General features: G+C 42.7%; 1 long non-coding RNA gene across 1 annotated transcript; it reads left to right on the top strand.

The window, feature by feature from the left end:
• The first annotated feature begins 3,969 nt into the window (after window positions 1–3,969).
• Window positions 3,970–6,246, top strand: LOC127623134 (uncharacterized). The gene is made up of 3 exons (XR_007968032.1): window positions 3,970–4,065; window positions 4,381–4,496; window positions 5,531–6,246. It is a non-coding gene; the product is annotated as an uncharacterized LOC127623134 (long non-coding RNA).
• Window positions 6,247–7,424: the final 1,178 nt, after the last annotated feature.

Here is a 7,424-nt window from a genome sequence, read left to right as displayed (position 1 = left end):
TGTATTAATGTAATTCCATTTTTCTCTTGTAAAGCACTTTGAGATGCAACTTTTAAAGGCGCTATATAAAATAAAGTTTTATAATTTTATTATTATTATGCCTTTTGAGCTGCTGTTTGGCTGTTAGCCCCAAGGATTGCTGGATGTGGCCAAGGAGGCCTGGGAGAATCAGCCATCCCTACCATCAAGCATGTACAGAACATGATGGAGAGCATCTATGGCATCTTTCTTGTCATGAAGGAACACATGGTGGAGGCCCAGCATGCCCAACAGCAGATCTACAACCATCCAGGTCAGGCACATTAGTTCCATCTTGGTTCTTGTCCTTATCCCTAATGCCTCCTGTAAATGTTTCACTTCTTGGCAGGGACCTACACCATCACAGAATGGTTGGGACCCTTGACCTACCAGCTTAGGCAATCAGGCTGACGATGGGGCAAACAGATCTGGCAATTGGTCAAAAAAGAGGGTCAGCCTGCCCTACTGGCCAGTGATGACAACCCAGTGGTGGATCTGGGAGACAATTATTTCACCCTCTTTAACTTTAATAAAGAGCCCTCTGGAGCAATTAGGAAAGAAATTATAATGGCTAGATATATTAAAACATTATTATTTATGTATAACATACTTTAAGCTATTATGCAATATAATAGCAGCCCTATATTGTGCTTATGAGATGACATGGAAATGGATGACCATTCTGTTTTTTAAGCAAAAGATGATATCTTCTTGTAATAACAAATAATACTGCTGAAGTCAGATCATATGGTAACTGGTTTGCTCAAATATATACAATACATCCCTAACAAACATTTTGCTGAGTTCATATCCTATGAGAAATGAGGTCAAATCACATGTAACTTGTTAACAAACAAGAAACTATGAATAAATATCCTATATGAGCCTTCCATGAGTGTGAGGTGGCCAGAAGACACTGGAGCTTCTTCCCTTGGCCGGGTGGTATGAAAAAACCTGTGCTGTGTCCTGTGTGTGTTTGGAACATTTGCACTGAATTTAATTCTAGGTAGATAATTTCCATGACAATTTGGCGATGAGGTTGGGATGTTAATTCAGGTTTGGCCTGATCTATAATGACAGGTAAAGCTGCGCAGCCAGGGACTGAGTCCCTGTAAGTGGTTTTCAGATGACAGAATACAAGCCATCTTAAACATACCAAAACCAATTACTAAAAATGTTTGGCAGATGATGGCATTCCTGGGCATGGCAGGCTACTGTAGACAGTGTATCTCTGATTATGCACAGATAGCACAGTCTCTGCAGAGCATGACACATGACCATGGTCTATGAGCAAATGACAAACTGACATGGATGGACGAAGGACTGAGTAGTTTTACAATGCTTAAGCAAGCCTTGACTGCAGCACCTACTCTGGGTCTACCTGACCCAACTTAGCCTTTCACTCAGTCCGTATGCGGAAAAGGGGATTCATGACATCCGTCCTCCTACAAGAACATGGTTGGAAACTTAGACCAGATGTATATTTTCCCTCCAAATTAGATTCAGAGGTTACTGGCCTCCCACACTGCTTGAAATCTATAGCATCCATCTGCTTGGCTGTGCTGGCCTTGAGGGGTTTAATAGGATATAAAATAATAGGATATAAGCTTGTTTCTCATGCTGTCTCGTCCATCCAGTTAGAACAAAAGACCAGCCATTTAATGTCTGCAAGGTTTCTGCATTATCAAAACATTCTCCTGTCACTCACAAATCTAACCATCAAGTGGTACAGTGTTAAATACGGCTGCCTTACTCCCCACGGAAGATGATGGGGAGCCACATGATTGCCTAGCAGCTATAGCGGAAGTCTGTTCGCCAAAGACAAGATCTTAGGTCTACAGCACTGCTAAACCTGGATATGACATTCTATATAGATAGATCAAGTAGGAAAGATCTTCAAACTAATGAAAATCGAGTGGGTTATGCTGTTCTTACTAATCACATTATTGAATCCAACAAAATTCCAGGACATCTATTAGCTCAAGCAGCTAAATTGTTTGCCCTAACTAGAGCTTGTATTCTAGGTACAGTTCAACGTGTCACTATCTACACAGACAGTAGATATGCCTATGGGGTAGTACATGATGTCGGTACATTGTGAAAAATGAGGGGATTTCTTAATTCAACTGGTAAACAAATTTCACATGCTATGCTTGTCTCTAATCTCCTTGAGGCTATTTTGCTCCCACAGGAAGTGTGCAAATGTGAAGCACACACCAAACTGCAGGACCCAATTTCAAAAGGAAAATATTAGGCAGATCTGGCTGCAAGAGCTGCAGCTCAAGCGCCAGCACACATAGCCATACAAATGGCTCTAATTTCCTCACCCATGACCACATCTCTTTCCTTGCAAGAACTAGCAGAGGCCCAGATAAACACTCCTGCACAAGAGCACAAACAATGGAAAACCTCTAGTTGTGCATATGTAAATAATGTGTGATATGGACTTAATGGTGATCCATGTTTTCCTAAGTGTTTATTGCCATATTTAGCAAAGTTGACACATGGGCGAGACTGCGAACAGATATTGGTATACTCAGGGCTTCTCAAATTATTCTGGAAAATTTTGTTCAAAATGTTTAGTGTGTCTAAGAAATAATGTTGGATGCAGCGCTCCAGCCACCCCTCCCCTGATGCCCCCTTTGATCATCTGATGATGGATTTTATTGAACTCTCCCCATGTGAGGGAAAAATATATTGTTTGATGATTAGTGGGTTGAAGTGTTTCCCACAGCAAATTCAGATGCCACAGCTGTGGCGAAAGTGTCACTGAGAGAAATCATACCGAGATGGGGAATTCACTGAGGAGTGATAATGGGCCACACTTTGCAAATAATGTAATAAGGAAGATGGCAGACTATGTAGGGATTGATCTAAAACACATTGTGCCTACCATCGTCAAAGCGGAGGAGCAGTAAAACGAGAATATGGCACAATTATAAATAAGCTAGCTATAGTGTGTGAAGAAACCTGTCTAAACTGGTTAAAAGCACTACCCTTGGTGCTGTTGAGCGTGAGAGGGAGGGGCAAACCCAAAACAGTCCTCTCCCAATTTGAAGTAATAATGGAAAGGCCAAATGCATACAGGCATGGAGGGACCATGATGGGGGAAGAATTTGAAGATACAATGTTAAATTACTGCATGAGTTTCTCCAACTCCCTAAAGTCTATTCACACACAGGTGAAAGCACCCTTGCTTACTCCATTACAGGGACCACTGCATTCAGGAGACTGGGTGGTGGTGAAGGACTTCAAAAGGAGAAATTGGAGGAAGTCTAGGTTGACCCGTCTCTACTAGGTGCTTTTAGTGACCAACTCGGAGGTAAAAATTGTGGAGAGGTCTACCTGGATCCACACTAGCCACTGCAGGAAGGCCCCTTCAAGCCTGGAGGAGTGGGAAGGATTGACGAGCACCTCAGTGCTTAGCAGTGGATCGGCGAGCACCTCAATACTTAACAGCGGGGCCAAGGAAATGCAGCTCACACAAGGTGTGTCTCTAAATTTGGCAGAGGCAAAATAGTCCCTTAGGGGGACCAAAGAGGGTAAGGCCTTGGATTGGCAGTAGGGCAAATATAAGACAAAAACACAATACAACCAGAATGGAGCAGGAAATACCCACCAACGCAGATGAAATTATAATTGAAGATCATGAGAAACAAAATTCATGGTGGGGCTTCCTAGAATATTTGAGTTGAGGAGTGCCAGGGACTGGGCCAATATTAGCTAAATTTGAATCGCTGGGCAGCCAGAATCCACAATTCTATCTGACAATAGACCCCAGCAATTGTACAAGAGAAGCAATAGAGTTTACGAGACACATCAACCCCAAGAGGGCAATCTCACCTATTGGGGTGAAGGCCAAGGAGGGGTGCAGAAGGGCGGCAAAAGCATTCTTGGATGCCACATACAATAATAATACCCCACTAGAGACCATTGAATGTTGGCTAATGCTTTCAACATACACCAGGACAAACCCCAGGCCATTGAACTGAATACTCTTCTGGCCTCATTTGACTTGGAAAGACTACACACCACAGCAACTCACAGGTCGGGCAACCAGCTGGACCTCATTTTTACACGTAACTGTACCACCTCTAATATTCTTGTTACACCTTTACATGTTTCTGATCACTACTTTGTTCAATTCAACATGATTCTCCCATCCATTGTAAAACTGACCCCACCTTTGGTTTCCTTTCGCCGTAACCTCCGTTCCCTCTCACCCTCTCGCCTTTCCACTGATGTCTCTGCCTCTCTTCCCACAATAAATGTATTTTCCATGCTTGATGTGAACACTGCCACAGACACACTTAGCTCTACTTTAACAACCTGTCTAGACAACATCTGTCCTCTCTCCTCTAGACCAGCACGGACTACACCACCCAGCCCCTGGCTGTCTGACATCCTTCGTGAACATCGGACTGTTCTCAGGGCAGCTGAGAGGAGATGGCGGAAATCTAAAGATCCAGCTGATCTAGGTAAATATCAGCTTCTGCTCGCAACTTTTTCAAATAACGTTAAAACTGCAAAAACTTCATATTACCAGACCAAAATCAACAGCACCACAGACACTCGTGAGCTTGTTTAGAACATTTAACACACTTCTCTGCCCTCCCCTCCACCACCTGACACATCACTGACAGCAGATATATTCGCCACATTTTTTACTGATAAGGTTACAGCCATCAGCAATACATTCACAGCACCACACCCTGTCAAACACCTGGCTCCTGTATGCAACCCTTCTTTCACTATGTTCTCTCCTTTAACTGACACTGAGGTCTCTAAACTCCTCCTCTCCAACCACCCCACAACCTGTTCCCTTGACCCCATTCCATCACACCTTCTCCAGGCCATCTCTCCGTCCATCCTACCGCACTTACACACATAATTAACACATCCCTTCTTGCAGGCACTTTTCCCACTACATTTAAGCAGGCTCGAGTAACCCCACTGCTGAAAAAACCTGCACTTAACCCCACACAGATAGAACACTACAGACCAGTCTCTCTCATCCCATTCATGGCAAAAACACTTGAAAGGGCAGTTTTCAATCAGATCTCCGCCTATCTCTCACAGAACAAGCTGCTGGATGACAATCAGTCGGGCTTCAAAAGTGGACACTCCACTGAGACTGCCCTGCTGTCTGTCATCGAAGTCGCTGAGACTGGCGAGAGCTGAATCGAGATCATCCGTTCTGATTTTGCTGGACCTTTCTGCTGCCTTTGACACAGTCAACCATCAGATCCTACTCTCCACCCTCTCTAAACTGGGTATCACTGGAACTGTGCTTGTCTGGTTCAACTCTTATCTCTCAGAAAGGTCCTTTAAGGTAGCATGGAGAGGGGAAGTATCCAAGCCACACCAGTTACTTACTGGGGTACCTCAGGGATCAGTGCTTGGGCCACTTCTCTTCTCCATATACACAACATCACTGGGACCCATCATCCAGTCACATGGTTTCTCTTACCACTGCTACGCTGATGACACGCAACTCTACTTGTCTTTCCAGCCCAACGACACCACAGTGACCGTTCGAATCACTGCCTGTCTGGCAGACATCTCGGCCTGGATGAAGGAACACCACCTTCAACTCAACCCTGCCAAGACAGAACTCCTTGTCTTTCCAGCCAACCCTGCTGTTGAACACAACATCACCGTGCAGCTGGGTCCAACTACAGTTTCGCCTTCCAAAACGGTCAGAAATCTAGGGGTAACCATTGATGATGAGCTAAATTTCACAGACCACATTTCAAAACTGCAAGATCTTGTAGATTTACACTCTACAATATCAGGAAGATAAGACCCTTCCTCTCTGTACATGCCACACAACTGCTCGTTCAGTCCCTTGTCATAACTAGACTGGACTACTGTAATGCTCTCATTGCAGGCCTTCCTGCATGTGCTATTAGACCTCTCCAAATGATCCAGAATGCAGCAGCACGTCTGGTCTTTAATGAACCTAAGAGAGCACATGTTACACCACTCTTTGTCTCTCTCCACTGGCTGCCGGTTCATGCACGTATTAAATTCAAGGCCCTGATGCTGGCATATAAAACAGTCACTGGGTCTGCTCCAGCATACCTAAAAACATTTATGCAGAGCTACGTTCCCACCAGAAGCCTGCGGTCGGCTAAGGAACGTCGCCTTGTCGTACCAAAACAAAGAGGCACCAAAACACTTTCCCGGACTTTCAGTTTCATCATACCACGGTGGTGGAATGACCTTCCCAACTCAATCCGGAAGCTAACTCACTCTCTATCTTCAAAAAGCGGCTAAAAACACATCTTTTCCAAAACCACTTAACCGGTCAATAATAAAAAAAAAAAATATATATATATATATATATATATATATATATATATATATATATATATATATATATATATTTACATTTCTTGTTGCACTTAAATCTGTTTTGTATACTATTATGATGATAGTGAAAGTTTGTAAGATGGCACTTTTTGTACCACTGTCTCCCTAAGATGATTCGCTGATGTTCTTCCTCTTTTGTAAGTCGCTTTGGATAAAAGCGTCTGCCAAATGAATAAATGTAAATGTAAATGTAATGCTTTGTAATGACAGTTTTAAACCGCAAATAAGAGAAAAAGCAGAGAACGTCACACCAATAGAAAAACCGACTGTGATAAAGAAATCAGAACATCTGAGATGTGTCTGTAATAATGGGCCAGAGCAATGTGGGGATGTCAACCAGTCAAGAGTATTTAACAGGGATAATGAGCCTATCCTATTATAAAAGTGGGGTGTCTATGGCTATAACTAGCAACACATATACAAATATAACTATGACAATTGATAGCAAAACAGTCGTGGCAAACAATATCCTCAGAAACGATGTAAACCTAGGAATAGGATTTATGTACTCCAATTATTGGCAGTGTGGAAATCAAACATTCGATAGACTACCAAGTGATTGGAGTGAATGTTGTTATTTGATAAAGTTGAAACTATAAAATGATGCTGAGGTGCGAAATAATTTAACAAAATAGGTTAAGCGGGCCATGGCCAAATTAGAAAATATGGAGTTGTTCCACTGGTGAATATCTTTAGGACAAAATGCTCACTGGTGAATATATTTAGGACAAAAAGGTGGATTAGGGATTTTTCCATGGTATGGAGTAACATTCCTCACTGACCACATAGACAATATCACCTACACTATGTCAGGATTCGCTAATGAAACCATAAAAGGCTTCCACCTTCTGAAATACAACGACAAGTCTGCTCACTGCTCAAGTATGAAATGGCATTAGATTACCTTTGATTGTGTGTAACGCTAAACCTCACGTTTCATGTTTAACTCTGATACCAGATAATATCACTATTCAGATAACATCACTAATGTGATAACAGCTCTAGAGAAAATTGCAGCAATATACTTTTAT

Source organism: Xyrauchen texanus, chromosome 29 (assembly GCF_025860055.1).
Source record: "Xyrauchen texanus isolate HMW12.3.18 chromosome 29, RBS_HiC_50CHRs, whole genome shotgun sequence".
In the NCBI taxonomy this organism is placed as follows: domain Eukaryota; kingdom Metazoa; phylum Chordata; class Actinopteri; order Cypriniformes; family Catostomidae; genus Xyrauchen; species Xyrauchen texanus.
Note: the sequence above shows the minus strand (reverse complement) of the source record. Positions and strands in the feature narration are given on the sequence as shown.